General features: G+C 61.0%; 1 protein-coding gene and 1 pseudogene across 2 annotated transcripts in view; one reads left to right on the top strand and one right to left on the bottom strand.

Annotated features, from left to right (window-relative positions):
- Positions 1–16,226, bottom strand: part of LOC126961749 (uncharacterized) — a 191,613-nt pseudogene extending 175,387 nt beyond the window's left edge. Inside the window, exon 1 of the transcript XR_007728412.1 lies at positions 16,217–16,226. The product of XR_007728412.1 is annotated as an uncharacterized LOC126961749 (transcript). The remainder of the gene's footprint in view (positions 1–16,216) is intronic.
- Positions 9,578–17,294, top strand: part of PTP4A3 (protein tyrosine phosphatase 4A3) — a 44,355-nt gene continuing 36,638 nt past the window's right edge. Inside the window, exon 1 of the mRNA XM_050802391.1 lies at positions 9,578–9,679. The gene's annotated coding sequence lies outside the window, so the exon portion shown is untranslated. The remainder of the gene's footprint in view (positions 9,680–17,294) is intronic.

Raw genomic sequence — 17,294 nt, 5'->3', positions numbered from 1 at the left:
CACATAACATAAAAGTCACCATGTTAAAGTGTGCACCTCGGCTTCATTTAGTACGTTCACAGGGTGGAGCTCCATCATCTCTGCTTCCAAAACATTTCCATCGCCCGGAACAGGAACCCCCATTCTTCCCGCTGAGCCCTGGCAACCACCAATCTGTGCTCATCTCTATGATGTGCCTACTCTCGGCATTTTGTGTACATGGAATCATGCAATATACAGTCTATCGTGTCTGGCTTCTTTCCCTCAGCCTCATTTTCTCAAGAATCGTCCACACCGCAGCCTGGGTCAGAGTGCCCTTCCTTTTCACGGCCGCCTGCCATTCCACTGCAGAGATGCGCCAGCTTTTCTTTGTCTGTTCATCTAGTCATGGTTGACGGACATTTGAGTGTTTCCTGGCTTTGGCCACTGTGAACAGCACTGCTACGCATGTTCACCCACAAGTTCTTGTTTGAGTCCTGGCTTTTAATTCTTTTGGGCAGATACCTACGCCTCATCCCATTGAATTCCTTCCTCAACTGATCCCTCTCCGCATTCACATGCTCCCTCCGTGCCTCTGTTTCCCTCTCTGTGAACAGGGGATGTTGCTGATCTCCAGTTACGAGCAGCCTCTATCTTAGGTGGTGCGTTCTGCAGGGAGGGGAACCAGCCGCTGCCCCTGCACGCGCCTGGCCACGCTCATAGCATCTTCCTGTCATTCCTTAGCTTGTTCACTGACCCCTCCCTGATGTGTCCGGAGGACGGGGCCTGGTATCACCTTGTCATGTGCAGGCCTGACATGCAGGAGGTGTTTGGCTGATGCTTGCTAGTATAGGAATAAGCTAGTTCTCTAACTTGGAGTTTCTCCTTGTAAGGTTTTGTTTGCAAGAAGAAATCTGCTGCTTAGCCAGCCGTGGAGGCACATGCCACAGTCCTAGCAACTCTGGAGGCTGAGGCAGGAGGAGCGTTTGAGCCCAGTTGTTCAAGGCTGCAGTGAGCCATGATTGCACCACGGCACTCCAGCCTGGGCAACAGAGCGAGACCCTGTCTCTTAAACAAACAAACAAAAACCCGGCTGCTAAAACACGTAGAAAGTGTGATGGACGCCACACTGGCGGTTTTGCTTCCTCAGCCAGCACTGCCCAAATGCTCCCAGGGTCAGAGGTCAGGGATCAGGCCAGCTCCTGGTAGGGGCCTCTGTGTGCCCTGGCAAGTCGCCCCACCCTGGGCCAGGAGCAGGGGGTGAGGGTGCCCACAGCAACAGGCTGTGTTTGGACACAAGCGGTGTGGGGCTGCACCACACTGGGCTCTTCCTGTGCCTCATAAATCAGCTCCAAAGAAAATTCCCCAAAAGGAGTTTCAGCTGCTGCCGAGCCCGGGACAGCAGGCTGGTCTCCCCTCTGGGGAGAAATCTCCTCTCCCATCTACCATCCCAAGAGTCCCCAGAGAGGTTCGATTACCTTCCAAGGAGGGGATACTCACTGCCTCGCCGAGACTGGAATCCACTTTTGACTGTTCTCTAAGCCCTGCTAGAGATGTGGGAGTGCCCCCGCCCCACAGCCTGTTCTGAACTCACTTGGGCCATTGCGCAGCTCCAGCCTCTCTCTCAGTGTGAACCCCGAGAGCATCTTCCGAACCCAGGTGGATGGGTGGCTAAGAGCGTGGGCATCAGGGGCTCCTGGGTTTGCTTCCCCGCCTGCATTTCCTTGCTGTTTGGTTTTGGATGATTTGCAGGACAGAGGACTACCACTGCCACCGCACGCGCCTGGCCTCTCCACTGCTACCTTCCTGTTGTTCCTTCCCTTGTTCGCCAATTCCTCCCTGATGTAGCCAGAGGACAGGGTCTGGTGTCGCCTTGTCCTGGCACAGGCCTGGCAGGCAGGAGGTGTTTGACTGATGCTTGCTGGATAGAGGAATAAACTAGAGCTAGAACTTGGGGTTCCCTGTGGGGTTTTGTTTGCAAGAAGAAATCCCCTTCTCCACAGCTCCCTGGGGCCCTGTCATTGCAGAGGGGGACTGGGATGATTGGAGAGGCATGTGCCCCGCTGAAGGCGGCCACTTCCCCAGCCCAGCCCAGCAGGCTGTAATCCGATGTCCACGGGGACTCTCCTGGTAACGGGTGGTGCATGGCCCCCATGCTGAGAGGGCTGCAGTGTGCACCCCCCGTTTAGAGCATCGTACAGGTCCAGCATGTGTCCGCGGATGGGTGCTTGAGGAGCACCCGTCAGATGGGTACCTGTCAGGCCATATTTTTGGCCGTGGTAGCGTCCCAGGAATGAGAGATTTTTCCTGGGAAAAAGGCCCCTGTGGAGGGCAGTCAGCAGCTCTGAGGACATGGTATGAGACCCACAGCCTTCCTTGACTCCAGAGCGGCCAGGAAGCTGGGACTCTAGCAAGCCGTGCTGCTCCCACCAGTGCCTGTGTTCCCCGAATCGCATATGCAGCCTCACTCAACTCCTGTCCCTGAGTGCCCACTGGTGGGGACGAGGGAGATGGCAACCGCGGATGGATCCCAGGCCATGGAAGACAGATCCACACACCAGGAGGACGAGGCATTGTCAGGTTCAGGGGGCCTGGAGGCTGCCTCCTGCAGGCCCTGTCCCATGGTGAGAGGGTCGGGACCTCAGGGTTCCTCAGCCTGGACCTGCCGTGTCTTGGGCAGCATCCAGTGTTTGGGGCCCACCACCTCCAGGGAGGGTCACTTGTTCTGTGGCTGCCCTCTGTTTCCCACCGGGCTCCCCATGGGGGGCTGGGCATGCAGCCTCAGCACACATCAGGCCTGGAGGCCCTGGCCCCACGTTCCTTGCTGCTGGGCACTGCACAGCCCACCGGAGCTGGCTCCCACCGGAGCCAGCTGCCCCCGCCCTCTTCTGGGCCTGGTGGGGACATTTGGATCCTTTGCATTGTTGCATCTCTAGATTCAGCCCTGCTCTGCTCCCTGTGGGGACACCAATCTCCCTTCCTCAGCCTCCCCAACAGGCCTCATCTGCTGAGGAGTGGGAGGCACGGGGCCCAGGCACCAGGCCCATCTCTCATCCCTTCCCCGAACATTTTCTGCCTCCTCCCCTTCTTATGTTCCCCGTCACCACCTCCCTCCTTTCTCCCTCCCTCTCTTTCCCTTCCCCGTCCTCCCCTTCTTCCTTCTGTTCCTTGCTTTCCTCCCCCTGTCCCCTCTCTGCCTTCCTCATCTCTCTTCTCTTCTCCTCAGCTCAGGGACATTCATTGAATCTGGAAAGAACAGGAGAAACAGCCTTATCACAAATTCTCCAAATTGTTCTTGGATTGAGGGTTGGGAACTTCAGTGCCAGAAACAGCGTGTTTTCCTGGTTTGACAGTGGTCTCTGAGCCCTGAGGGCCCCTCCAGGGTCTAAGAGGTTTCCAGAAAATGAGGTGGGATGAAAGCCCTCTGTCAATACGCTTGCCCAGAGGTACACGAGAGGGCTTTAGGACAGGAGGCAGGAACCCCACTCCTGGGGCCCCTGGTGGGCCAGGGGTGCAGGGGAGAGGGGCGTTCTGAACCTGGGTGGGTGGGTAAGTTGGGCAGACCCCGGCGGAAGTCCACTCCCCACTCTCCCTGGAGACCTCCCGTGAGGTCTGCCCCTCTGAAGACACAGATTTTCCTAAGTCACACTGAGGGGTGGGCTTGCTGAGGCCCAGCTGGGGGTCTTCCTGCAGACCAGCCTGTCCCTCCCCACTTGCCAGTGGTCTGGGCTATACCTGGGGAGGGCTTCTGCTCTGGGCCTCAGGACCTGGTGGGGGCAACTCATGGAGAGGGCTCTCCCTACCTTGGTGGGGGTGAAAAGACAGGCCCACCCAGGCTGATCTCTGGGGGAGGGTCCTGACCCCCGGGAGCCCTGGGTGCTGAGGAGGCCTCTCCCAGGGCCATAGTCTCCATGGATGGAAGTAGTGGGTGGTGGCTGGGCCAGCCCCCTGACACCCACCAGCTGCCAGGCCTGCTCCGAGAGTCCCCGAGCCCTCCACCACCCTTGGGGCCACACCCAGCTGCGGTATCCCAAAGCCCTGCTACTCTCCCCACCAGCAGCTCCAGGCCGGCTCTGCTGGACCCTGCAGGGCAGAGAGGACGGAGCTGGACCCCACCTTGATGGGCCACAGGATGGGGGCACATCAGACACACGAGAGGTCTCCCTTTGGCCGTGCCGTGTGTGCGGGAGCGTCAGTCAGACTGTGAACACGCTCAGCCTCAAAGGACTGAGCGGGGGGCTCTGCGCTTGCAGATCGCATCCTCCTTCACCGGGACTGTGGGGTGAGGAGCAGACCCCGGCTGCAGCTCTGCCTCTCGCCCTGAATGGGGTGCTGCAGGGCTGGCATGTGCACGCTTTTTGCTGGCGTCTCCCCTAAATCCCAGCAGATGAGGAGGCCAGGTGAGGCTGCAGGCAGGACCTGACACGCAATTTTAGGGACCCAGGGCCAAATGGAAATGCAGGCCTCTCATTCAAAAATGTTCAACATCGCCCTACAGCAACAGCAGAGCATTCGACCTGGCTGAGGGCAGCGCCCGTGACCTGCGCCCAGCTCGCACCCCGTGCAGCAGCCCTGCCCACAGGCCCCACGAGGGGGCGCCCGTGTGGCGTGCCTGAGGCCCACTCCCCGCAGGCCCGCCCGCCCCGACCCTCCCGGGCATCCTCAACGCTGCAGTGTGGGTGTCCCGGCCTCCTCACTGGCGGGAGCATCTATGGACGGTGATCCTCCGGGAGCTGGGGGTCACAAGTGCAATGGCAGGTGCCAGATGGGGCTGAGGCCAGCAGGGCTGTGTATGGTGGGACACCTGGCCACGGTCACCCCCAGGGAGGCCCCGTCATCCCCAGGAGACACCCCAGCTCTTGCCTGGGACCCTAGCACCAGGCCACAGGGTCCCTGCTGACTCCCCCATCCACCCTCCACCAAGGCGCCCCTCCTGCCTGCTGAGCGCCAGCCCCTTTCCTCCAGGAAGAACGCTTGGCCGGCAGGTCCCTGCTCAGATGCGGTGCCTGGGACGTGCCTCCTGGGTGCCCCCAGTATGGTAGCTGGGGCACTGTCTAAGGGGACTCCCACTGCAGGTCCCAGTGCGGCCTGGCACAGGTCCTCAATGAAAGTTTGCCAAACACAGGAACCGTGGGAGCCAGGAGCCCTTTCAGCTGTCAATGGGCCACACAGCTAGAGCATACAGGCTTAGGGGAGCCCCACCAGTGCAGTGGTCCCAGCTCAGTGTCCCACTAAGCTCCCATACCCTACCTCATTGGTGGTCTCAGAAGTCCAGGTCAGACACTGCCCTACGCCCACCCCAGCCCCCAAGGGGCCGGAGCTCAGCCTCCAGTGGTCTTCCCTCATCCTTGCAGGCGGCACCGGCTGCAGGCTCAGGAAGTCGCCCCACCCTGCCCATGCCAAGTCAGGGCAGGCCTGGGTGCCCCACAGAACACAGTGAGGTGGTGCTGGGTGGCTTATGAGGCCAGATCACACGTGTCTTGCTCTCCTGGGTCACTCCATATGGGGGAGGCCAGCCCCAGTGCTGGGAGGACACCCAAGCATCCCTACAGAGGGGCGTCTTGAGGAAGACTCTGAGGCAGCAGCTAATAACCTGCGTGGCCTGGCCAGCTGGGACAGTGAGAGGGCTCCAAAAGGGAACCCCCAGCCGCAGTCAGGCCCTTGCACGTCTGGAACCCTGGCCATCTGACTGCATCTCATGAGACCCCCGACAGAACCGCCCAGCCCAGTCACTCAGAACTCTGACCACAGATGCACAGAGAGAGCAGGTTTCATAGGCACCACTAATACACAAACAAAAATTGCATCATCATAGTAGCATGGTTGCATTCATGAAACTCGGGGAAGGAGGGACATGAAAATGACCTTCGCAGCTCCTGCATGCCAACCTCCTGGCCTCCCTCAAGCCCTACTTCCTCTTCGCATCAGGGGCATGGCTGCTTACGCTGGTTCCCTCGATAGCAGAGCCTGAGATGGGGACATGGGCGCAGGTGGTTTATTTGTGATGACCAGGTGAGGGAGCCAACACAGGTGTGTAATCAAGGCCTCAGCTGGTTTCAGGACCTCCTGGGAAGTGTGCCGGACACCTGAGGAAGGTCCTTCTGCAGATGGGAGGCAGGTGTATCCGCCACAGCCCGGCCACACTGCGGAGGGCTGGCCCTCCTCTGCCCTTCGGGGCTTGGTACACAAGGAAGGCAGGCACTGAGGAGGAGGGTCCAAGCTCGCTCAGAATGGGCCACTGCCACTGAAATCAGGGCACAGGGGGGATGTGAAGTGGCCCAGAGAGCATTGTTCCCCACACTTACTCTCTTCTTAGATGTAGACTCCTGCACCCCGCTTCTGTTTACCTAACTTACCACTAAACAACAAGCTCTTTTTAATCTTGTTTGACCCTCAGGGCTGGAGGAGGATTCAAAAGACAGTCATAAAGACATCTACTGAGCACCTGCTCTGCGCAGGCAGAGGCAACGCCACACTTGACAGGCACCATCTTGTGGGGTCTTCCCAAGAGCCCTGTGAGGTTGGAGCTGTTACCATGACATTTATAGATGGGGAAACTGAGGCCAGGAGAGGTGAAAGTGTGCAGCGCAGTGATGGGGGCTCAAGAGCTGCTGCTGGTGCCATTAGCCCACCCATGCCCTCCGTGGCTAGATCTAGGTCCCCTAGCCTGGGCCCCTCCTGTAGGGCCCTGCTGGGCTGGAGGAGGCTTTCCAGAAATCCACTTAGCGCTGACCTCGTCTTTGTCCTCCTTGGAGCTAATCTGCTAATCCTGCCAGACCCAGAGGGCCTCACCACCGTCTAGACCGTCCTGCACGGTCGGCGCCCCCTCCAGCAATCCCCTGCCTGCTGGGGGCCTCCTCCTGGCCATGCCTCCAGGGCAGGGCAGGTCCAGTGACTGGGGTAGGTGGAGCTGGGATTCTTTCTGTGGAACATACCTCAATCCTGGGGGAGATTCTGGAGTCTGGAATTCAGAAGACTGGGCCTGGTTTCTAACCCCACCTTTTCAAGGCTCAGCCATCGTCTCTGAGGCCCCATTTTCTCCTCTGTCAAACACGATCACTTTGAGCTCTCTTCCGGCTATGAAATCCCAGGATTCTCCCCAAGCCTGTTCATGCCCGGCCCTTCCACTCACAGCAGTTGGACGGCTCTGGCTTCACCAGGACTGGGTTTGAATCTTGACTCTGTTTTCACTTAGCTTCTGCTTCCTAATCTGCAAAACGGGGGTGTCAGGGGTTCCTCTGCAGGGCTCAGTGTGGACTTGGTGGGTGGGTGTAAGTCCCTGGCATGTGGTCAGCACTCGGTGAATGTCTGAGAACCGAAAAGCATCCGGCAAGGAGGAGTCTCCTCCTTTGCTCCCAGCTCCCTGCAGGATGACAAGAGTGTGGGGAGGAAGGACCCTCCAGCCTCTTGCGAGCCCACTCACCCCAGCAAATGTGGGTGGCTGGGATAGAACCTCTCTGGGATTTTGGGCAGGAGAGGAGGAAAATAGCATGAAACGGGCAGGGGGAGTTGGTGCTGCTCAGGCTAGATGAAGCCAAACATTTATTTATTCATGCTTTTTTCTGAGACAGGCTCTTGCTCTTTCACTTAGGCTGGGGTGCGGTGGTGCAGTCAGGGCTGACTCTAGCCTTGACCTCTTAGGCTCAGGTGATCCTCCCCCCTTAGCCTCCCGAGCAGCTGGGACTATAGGAGCATGACACCATGTCTGGCTCATTTTGTATTTTTTGTAGAGTTAGGGTCCCACTATCTTACCTAGACTGGTCTTGAATTGCTGGGCTCAAGTGATCCTCCTGCCTCAGCCTCCCAAAGTGCTGGGATTATAGTGTGAGTCACTGTGCCTGGCCTGAAGCTAAACATTTAAAAAATAAGAATTAAAATGCAGCCACAATGAAATTGGAAGGTGCTGCTTTTACAGGTGCTGAACTTCCCGGCAATAGAAGCATTTAACGGGAGGTTCCCTTTTTCCTAGGACCTCAAAGCTGGAGCCAGGGATGTTGCCTTGACCTTCCCATGTGTGGATCTCTGCTTGAACACACCAAGTACAGGACACCCTATTTAGCAGTTAAATGTGGGAATTGTACCAGCTTTACTCCCAACTTGCTGGGCAATCTTTGGGAGTTGCTGACATTCTCTGTGCCTCATCAGCAAAACAGAGAGAATACTAGCCCTCCCAGTATGGGCTGTGTGAGGACTAAATGAGCTGATAAGCCCAGATTTGAACCCGGGTCTGCAAGGTTATGTCCTCTGAGACATCCCCACCCCTACCCTTAAGGACCAGGGGCCTCTGGACACCATCAGCTCACCCACCTGCCCAGGATTTGCACGCACCAGCTCTGTGCCAGATGCTGGGCACGGGGACAAGCCAGATTAGGTGTGGACCGTGACCTGTGTTGTCACTGATTGGGGGACTTTCTGGCAGAGTGGAGAGTGTAGTGGGCTGAGAGACAGGAGGGCCAGCGGAGGCTGAGCTCTCAGAGGTGGTGGCAGCTGATGGGGACCACGCAATGGGAAGGACAGAAGCCCTGGAATAGTCTGGGGTGAACTTCCAGGCAAAAGGAGCAGCAGGTGCAAACGCCCTTAGCTGGGAAGGAAACTTTGGGTTGGAGGAAGAGCTTGGCGCTGAGAGAGGTGGCAGCCAGGTGGCGGGGAGGCAGCCCAGTCAGGTGGTCGTGGGACAGTTTAGGGTCTCTGGCCTTCACCAGTGAGGCGGTGCCTGGAGGCTTTTGCAGAGGAAGGCGGCTCTCACTCCCATCTTCCCGGGGTCCCTCTGGCTGCTGAGGGTGGATGGGTGGAAGAGCATCTTTCGGGGAAGTGGAGGCAGGACTGGAGCAGTTGAACATCTGACTGGGCCAAGGGCCCAGGGATTGGCATGGAAAAGGGCTGGGTGGGTAAGGCCCCCTGGGAGACCCCAGCTTGCCTCTGTTTCCCCCTGTCCTGGGGCCTCCTGCATGAACCAGCACTGGTTTTTCCAGTAACTGGAGCCGCAAGCCTCCCTAGGAAGGGTTGACCTAGAAGAGGATGTCCTCAAGGTCCCCAAGGGCTGGAGGCTGAGATGCCGCCCTCACCTGGGCTGGCCTTGCAGCCTGGAGGCACGGGGTGGTGCAGCTCAGGCAGGCCCCGTCCACAGGCCTTCCCGCTCTTCGGAGCACCACGTGTCCCGTGGGCGCCCTACCCGTCCTGATAACACAGGGGTCCGGGGGCCTCGAAGCCGGTCTGACCGCAAGTACCCGGGCCGGGTGGCTGCTGTCTTGTCGCCCCAGCCCATCCCCTCAGTCAGCCCGCCTGGCGGCAGGGGACCCAGCCCCAGTCGACTTAGGGGGAAACTGAGAACTCCAGAAGTTTCGTCAACTCCATGGCCTCGTCCACATCCCGCCCTCTGCCTCCTCACTCGGGCTTCAAAACTGCCCCTCCAACGCCTGCCCGCCCCAGGCCGACCTGGCCTAGGCGCCCGCCAGGTACAGGAGCCAAGGTACACGAGCCAAGGTCAGCGCCCGAGGCCGCCCGCGCGGTCACAGCCACCTCCTCCCAGCCCACGGGCGGCCTCGGGGCAGGCGAGCGCGCGGCCGCGGCGTGGGGAGCGCTCCCATTGGGCCGTGCCCCCACGTGACCCGGTGGGTCCGGCGCGCGCCCCAAGCTGGCGGCGCCGCGGCCGCGCCTGTGCACGAGGGCGCGCGCGTCCCGAGCCCTCCGCCCGTCGTGCCGGCGCCGCCCGGACCGCCAGGTCAGTCTCCTCCGCGCCCGCTCGGGGCGGGGGCGCGCGGCGCTTTGTGCAGGCGCGTGGGGGGCCGTCCGCGCGCGAGCCCGCCGCCCGCTCCGGGCACGGCTCGGGGTCGCGCAGCCGGGAGGGCCGCCGCCTTCCCCCTGCCGGCGCGTCCCGGGACCCTTCGCCTGGCGTCCGCTCCGGCGGGAACGTGGGCCTGGAGGCTACCACGTGCCGGGGCCGAGCCCCAGGAGGCTGCTGTTTCCCCAGGCGAGCCACAGGACACCCCTGGCTGGAAGGGGTGACCCGCTCCCGTTTCTGGGTGCGCGGGAGACCTCCTAGCCTGAGTTCATCCTGGCCAGGGTCCCGCCCAGGATCTGGCTCTACCCCCGTTAAGCGCTCAGTTTCCTCAGCTGCACAGTTCGGAGGGCTGGAAGCCCACAGCCTTCCGTGCCTCCAGGGCGGGTCGTGGATGTCAATGGAGGTCACGGGGAAGCCAAGCGTCAGGTCTCAGGCCGGGTGGAGTCCGGCTCAGACCATACCAGTGTTGGGACTCGGGCGGCGCCTCAGCCCTTCAAGCAGCACCCCGGTAGAATCAGGTCAGCAGCCTTGATCCACGTGCCTCAGGATTAAACGGGTGACGGCTGACACGCCCCTGGGCAGCTGGTGGCCGCCGGGGTGGGGTGGTGGCATGCTTAGCTCCAAGTGGGCAGAGCAGTTTCACCCTGGCCTGTCGCTTCCCAAAGGGAAGCCCTTTATGAGGGAGGCTTCCCTGGCCCTCTCTGATAGCGGCTCCAAGGGCAGCGTGGGGTCCAGGCTAGCTGGTCACAGTGTGTGCCCGGGCACCCTCAGCCAAGGCTGAAAGGCACGTGCTGTACCTCCTCTCTCTGCCTGCGGGCTCTGGGGTGTGCCCTGCTCATGATGGTGAGTGCTGGGCGTCCCCCTAGTCTGCGGACCCTGGGGGCCCTGTTCCCAGGCTGGAGCAGTGTCCTCGGCTGCAGACCAGAGGAGGTCACTGAACACAGGGTGCCTGTGGCCTCACACAGACAGAAGCCCCCTGGCAGCCCTGTGCAGAGCGGTGCTTCACAGAGTTCCTGCAATCCTCCCAAGAAGTTCATCAACCCCATTTCTCAGATGAGGAGATGCAGGCCCAGAAAGGTGGAGTTGGTGCAACCCCTAGCCTGTACGGCTAAGCAGAGCCTTGGTGTTCCCATCTGTGAAGGGGGCGTTGGAGCTGCTGTCAATGGGTGGCTCCGAGCCTGTCACCTGAGTGGAATTAGCCACTGGGGGTCTCCCAATCACCACGCTGGCCCCCCTCACTGTGGTTACTAAGGAGGAGAAGCTGCCCTGTGTAGGAATTCCTGGACTGTTTCCAAATAGCCCTGCTAGGGAACTGGTCACCCCTCAACACCCCCAACATGTTCGCCAAGCACTTACTCTGTGCCAGGCCCAGTGCTGGACCTGGAGCTGGGGCATGGCTGGCTGGCTGAGCGGGGCAGGTTGTGGACAGGCCCCCACAGGCAGTCAGCATGAGGAGTGCTGGACCTGGAGGCGGGGCATGGCTGGCTGGCTGAGTGGGGCAGGTTGTGGACAGGCCCCCACAGGCAGTCAGCAGGAGGGAGAAAATGCAGGCGGGGATGAGACGCAGCCTCCAGGTCGTTTCCTCAGCTACCTGCTCCTCTCTGCCTTTGCCCTCCTCCCGGAAGCCTGCCCTGAGTAAGGCTGGGGGCCTCAGTTGGTCCTCTCTCTGTCCTCAGTACCAGCCCAGGACATGGTGAGGGTGGCTGGCTGATGCAGTCAGGCACTGGACGTGGGAGACAGGAGGAAGGCCGGGTGGGTGGGCTTCTTTCTCAGACAAGTGGGCAGTTTGGATGGTGAGGAGGTCTTGGAGTCACCATGGGTGGCTGGGCTCAAAAATGACATGAGGGCACGCTTAACAAATGCTTAACTAAATCCTGAATTGGCACTGGCCAATTTCTGTAGTGTAACTACGCCCAAGCTACACAGACGTGACTTTACTGGCTGAGGACTCGGGCAGAGGTGCACACAGCCTGAGAGGGGCACATAAGCTGGTGTGAGCCCTCGCGCTCACCGCCAGGGTGGGCAGAGTGTCCGCTGGTGCCCAGTGCCTATGCACGTGACCTCCTTAGGGAGTTACATCCAGATGGCGGTGATACAGCTTGGGGAGGCCTCTCCCTGGTTGGCAGGTCCTGGCGAAAGGGAGAGTTGAGTGGAAAGGGTACCAGGTTGGTGCCCAGGTGGCATTTGGCCAGAGGGGCTGAGCGGCGAGCTTCTGGGCCTGGGGCTGACAGACAGCAGTGATTTTTTGCCCCCCAAGACCTTGGGCTTGCCTTGTTCCATGAAGGTCCCAAACCTGACCAAAGGCTGTAACCAGATGGTCACTGTCCCAGACCACTTCTCACCTCAAGAGCACTGCTTCTCCCTACCTCCACCTTGGCCACCCTTGCTGTCACCTACTCCGTCTGATCCCTGGCACCCCTCCCTGCCCTCAGTGGCGTTTCCTAGCAAGTGCAGCAGGCCAAGGCTGGGCTAGAGGCAGGAGGGCCTGGCTTCCCAGTGTCTTACTGGATGCTTGACTTCTTGCCCCTCTGTTTCCACACCTGTAAAATGGGAGCAATGATGGGTCTTCCTGGCAGGAAGTGGTGAGGCTCGGTCACACGGGTGAACATGTGTGAGGTAAAAAAGACTTCCCACCCCTCCTTCTGACCTGGACCTGCTCGCAGGACCCATAGGCAGGAACCCGGGCAAGGTCCGAGGGCCGATGAGCCCCGCCCTCTCTGCACAGTTCAGAGTTGGGTGGGAATGGCCGTGGCCGCGGGTGGAGGTTCAGAGTTGGGTGGGAATGGCCGTGGCCGCGGGTGGAGGTTCAGAGTTGGGTGGGAATGGCCGTGGCCGCGGGTGGAGGTTCAGAGTTGAGTGGGAATGGCTGTGGGCCGCAGGAGGAGGTTCAGAGTTGGGTGGGAGTGGCTGTGGGCCGCAGGAGGAGGTTCAGAGTTGGGTGGGAGTGGCCGTGGGCGCGGGTGGAGGTTCAGAGTTGGGTGGGAGTGGCCGTGGCCGCGGGTGGAGGTTCAGAGTTGGGTGGGAATGGCCGTGGGCGCGGGTGGAGGTTCAGAGTTGGGTGGGAGTGGCCGTGGCCGCGGGTGGAGGTTCAGAGTTGGGTGGGAGTGGCTGTGGGCCGCGGGTGGAGGTTCAGAGTTGGGTGGGAATGGCTGTGGGCCGCAGGAGGAGGTTCAGAGTTGGGTGGGAGTGGCTGTGGGCCGCAGGAGGAGGTTCAGAGTTGGGTGGGAGTGGCCGTGGGCGCGGGTGGAGGTTCAGAGTTGGGTGGGAGTGGCTGTGGCCGCGGGTGGAGGTTCAGAGTTGGGTGGGACTGGCCGTGGGCGCGGGTGGAGGTTCAGAGTTGGGTAGGACTGGCCGTGGGCGCGGGTGGAGGTTCAGAGTTGGGTGGGAGTGGCCGTGGCCGCGGGTGGAGGTTCAGAGTTGGGTGGGAGTGGCTGTGGGCCGCGGGAGGAGGTTCAGAGTTGGGTGGGAGTGGCTGTGGGCCGCAGGAGGAGGTTCAGAGTTGGGTGGGAGTGGCCGTGGGCGCGGGTGGAGGTTCAGAGTTGGGTGGGAGTGGCTGTGGGCCGCGGGTGGAGGTACTGCATTTCGCACAGGTACGTGATCGGGGTGGCATCGCGGCTGCCTGATTTCGGTGTGCTGCGAGTGGGGTGGGTGCAGTTGGGGGCAGCCTGGGGTGTGCCCCACGCCTGCCAACTGGGTAGGCTGGCCTCCCTGGGGGTCGGGTGGAGTGGGGCCTCCCGGAGGTGGGACGGGAACAGAGACAGGTGTTTCCTTCCACCCAGGAGCCCGAGCAGAGAGTGGAGGGTCCTGGCAGCCACCTACGGCAGCTGAGAGCTGCGCTCTTTAGCCGAGTGGGATCAGGGCTACGTGGACACAGCCGGTGCCAGTGCGGGTGGGGCAAGAGCTGTGGGTTCCGATGGCCCAGTAGTTCACCTGGCAGAGAGGGTGCACGTGTCTCCCCTCCTTGGGGCGCCTCAGGTCAGGATCCTGAGAACCTCGCTTATCTTTTGAGCTGCGCCAAGGCTGTTGTACAAAAAGTAGTTTAGAAAAGGAGAGGCTCTTCCTTCCAACCAAGGGTGTGGCCCTAAGGACCTGTCTCCAGGTCATCAGGTGGCATGGAATCTGGCCCCGGGCAGCCCGTCCAGCATTCCTCTCTCACTGAGCCCCCAACCCTGGAGCACCTACTGTGTGTGCCTGCTCTGGCCCATTGGGAACAGGACAGTCCCAAGCCCTGCCCCGAGGAGCTGGCACCAAGTGGAGCAGCTGTGCCACAGGCACACGGGGGACAAAGGGCACCTGCTGATGATTGGGCCTGGAAGAGATGAGGTGGGGATGGGGGCTACAGAGTGGGGGGAGGTGGCCTCGGGAAAGGCTAACTTGGCCACGCCAGCTTGGCTATGTCACCTTCTGAGCCTCAGTGTACCCTTCTCTCGTGGGACGAGACCACGCATAACCTGATGGGCTGTGTGTGCGGAGCAGACAAGCTGACATGCGGGCCCTGAGTGCACTGAGCCTGCTGGGGTTCCAGGCACAGTGGACGAAGGATCCAGGGAACGAAACAGCCTGGGCTGCACTCTCTGGGACCTGCCCTTGAGCCAGGTGCTGGGAGGGTGGCCGGGCTGGCTGGGGGCTTGGATCCTGCAGCCTCTCCTCCCTTGCTGTTTTGCTGGCCAGGGAGAAAGCCAGGCTGGAAGGCCCCAGAGGGCTCAGAGGGATGAACGCAGGTTGATCTGTGTTGAATGTGGCTTCAGCCGCCTCCTCAGGGCCAGAGTGGCTCCTGGAGCAGGAGTGAGAGCTGTGTTACAGGCAGGGAAGCCAGGGCTTGGGGAAGGTAGTTGCCAGGGTGTGCAGGGCTGTGCCGACCCCATTCTGGTAGGTCCCTGTGACAACAGGGCAGGCTGTCCGCCCATTGTACAGTGAGAGGCTGAGGCTCTGTCACTTCATGAGGTCACACAGGCTCCAGGCAATGGGGGCTCTCTGAAGGAGGTCCCAGTGACCCGGATGGAGCCCCCTGGGTGGGCTGGGACATCTTCCTGTAAGGCCTGTCCTGGGTTGGGGTTGGGTGGGAGAGGACAGGAGTCCTGCTGGGAAGGGCCTCTGCCATGCCCAGCTCCTACCACAAGTACAGAACAATGACAGCTCTGCCACCTGGCTGCCCCACGCTGGGCACATGCTCCCCACTGGCCTCAGTTGGGAGTCCAGTGAGTCAGAAGGTGAAGGTGGGGTGCACGTCCCCTGCAAACCCTCACAAGGCAGGTGGGGGGGGCGGGTACTGGGCATGAGAACCCTGCCTCGGGGCCTGAGTGCCTCAGTGGCTGTGGAGCCTGGTTTTGACCTCTTTGGGACCAGTGTTCTTGTCTATAAAAGGCAGTGATTTTTCTGGATAGTTCAGTGAGGTTCTGTTATCCTTGCCCATCGGAGCTGGAAGGGAGTTGAACAAAATGTTTTGCAGAAATTAGACCTGAGTTGGGCATTGCTCCTCCTGCTGCCCCTGGTTCTGAGGCTTTGGCACCACTAGCCCGCTCTCTGTCCAGGGTCGGCCTGGCTCCTGCGTTTATTATGTGTGAGCCTGGCTGTGTGTGGCTGAGTCCTGGACGGGCCGAGACCGGGACGTGGGACAGTCAGCGCAGGCAGAGCAGGGAGGGAGGCGTCTGCTTGAGGCCTGCCTGGAGGTGCCCAGGCTGGAGCCCTTGGCCCTGGAAGATGTGGTCAGGGTCCAGTGGTGTTGGGATGGCCGAGAAGAGGGCCTCTGTGCCCTCTGCCTGGGGCTTGGCCTAGCCAGTGCTCAGGGTTTGTCTGCTGGATGAGAGGTGGAGTGGGCCAGTGGGGCCCAGGTCTCCTGCTAGGTGACCCTCAGAGGTGGGCATAACATCCCTTGGCATCTCTGCTCTGCACTTGCAAATAAGAGGCTGGACCAGATGAGTGGTTGTAAGGTGGGGAAGCACCCCCGGATTGCTTGGTTCTGTTTGAGGCACAGCCCCCAACTCCCGGAGATTCCACTACCCCTGCAGGAGCCACCATTGCTGATGTGGGCAGATGGGAGTCTGGGAACCCCCTAGACTGCGGCATGCTAGGGTTCAAGTCCCTGACTCCCATCCTGGGGCATGGAGTGGCAGAACCAGGGAATGTTCTAGAGCGAGGCTGTGAGGTGGGGCAGGGCCTGGGGGGATCAGAGTTCCCTGGGGTGGGTCCTGGAAATGGGGCATTAGGAGGGAGGCGCTAACCCTGGGAGTTGGAGGGTCTCGGGTCCGTGGCTGAGGGTGGATGTGCTAGACCCGGACTCTGGAAGCTGAACACCCCTGGATGAGGGTGCTCAGGGCCTGGCTGGGGAGACGCTTGCCTTGGTCTCCCCAGTGTCCGGGCCTGGGCTGCCCAGGCGACGCTTCAGTTGATGACGTCATTGTCCAGGAGGCTCTTCTTTTGGACCTCAGTTTCCCCTTCTGCAGGATGGGCTGGACCCAGTCTCTCTAGCTTTACCACCCCCCCGTCCCTCCGGAGAGCTGCAGGAGCCTGTTCCCACGGCCTCGTCCTCACCCGCCACGGAGACCTCGAAGCCAGGCCTGGCCCAGCTAGAGGAGGTGACGGGTGGCCCTGCCCTGTCCCTGTCCCCATCTCGGTCCCCTTCCCACGGGACCGGTGCTCCCGGCTGCTCTCCTGGCCCTGGGGCCCTCCTGTGACTCAGGCTTCCTGGAAGAGGCTTGGGAGGGCTTGGAGGATTCCCCGCCACCCCACCCAGGGTTTCTTCCCGCCTGCCTCAGGTCCCCGTCACCACCCCTGCTGCGGCACACAGTGTGCTTTCCCTGCTCATCCACTCTGCCCCTGCCCCTAGAGCGGGTACCTCTTACTCCTGCCACCCCCACTCTGGCATCTTCTACTGATGCCTGGAACGCTGGCCCCCTCCTCTGGCTCGCCTGGTCCTGGGGCCCCTGCCAAGGCAAACATCTTCTCCTTTAATCTCCCCGTCCTGGGTCAGCTGCAGAGGCCCTTCCTCCCGGGCTTTGCTTCCCTCTGGCCAGCTGCCCAGAGGCCCATCTGCTGGGAATTGCCGTGTGGAGCTCAGGGGGTCCCTGGGGGTGCCCGGGGCTCCCGGCTGCCCCTCCCCTCGGTGGCCTCCCTGTCCCCTCTGCATGGCCCTAGGGAGCTACAGGGCCTGGCCCTGGCTCTGCCAGCTCTCCCTGCTCCTGCCCTTTCTGGGCCTCAGTTTTTGTGTTTGGAGAATGGGGAGACCCCAGCCCCCACAGCAGATGGGTGAGCCCCAGCCAGCTGAGCCAAGCTGCTTGCTTCTGGGCCGGTGACTGCCATGGATGGACCGGGTCGTGGTGGCACGCCTCTTACTCTCTTCCAGGCCTGTGACCTGGCAGAGGGCTGCCCACGGGTGCCTCAGTTTCCCCACCTGCCAGGTTGTGTTCTTGGGGCAGCCTGGGGACCTGCAATGGCAGCACTACGGGACTCACGAGGAGCTCACATAGGGGAGAGGTGACATTTAAATAACACTTCAAACATGTAGTTATTGTTTTCTCTTTTTTGAGATGGAGTCTCACTCTGTTGTCCAGGCTGG

Source organism: Macaca thibetana, chromosome 8 (genome assembly GCF_024542745.1).
Source record: "Macaca thibetana thibetana isolate TM-01 chromosome 8, ASM2454274v1, whole genome shotgun sequence".
Taxonomy (NCBI): domain Eukaryota; kingdom Metazoa; phylum Chordata; class Mammalia; order Primates; family Cercopithecidae; genus Macaca; species Macaca thibetana.
Note: the sequence above shows the minus strand (reverse complement) of the source record. Positions and strands in the feature narration are given on the sequence as shown.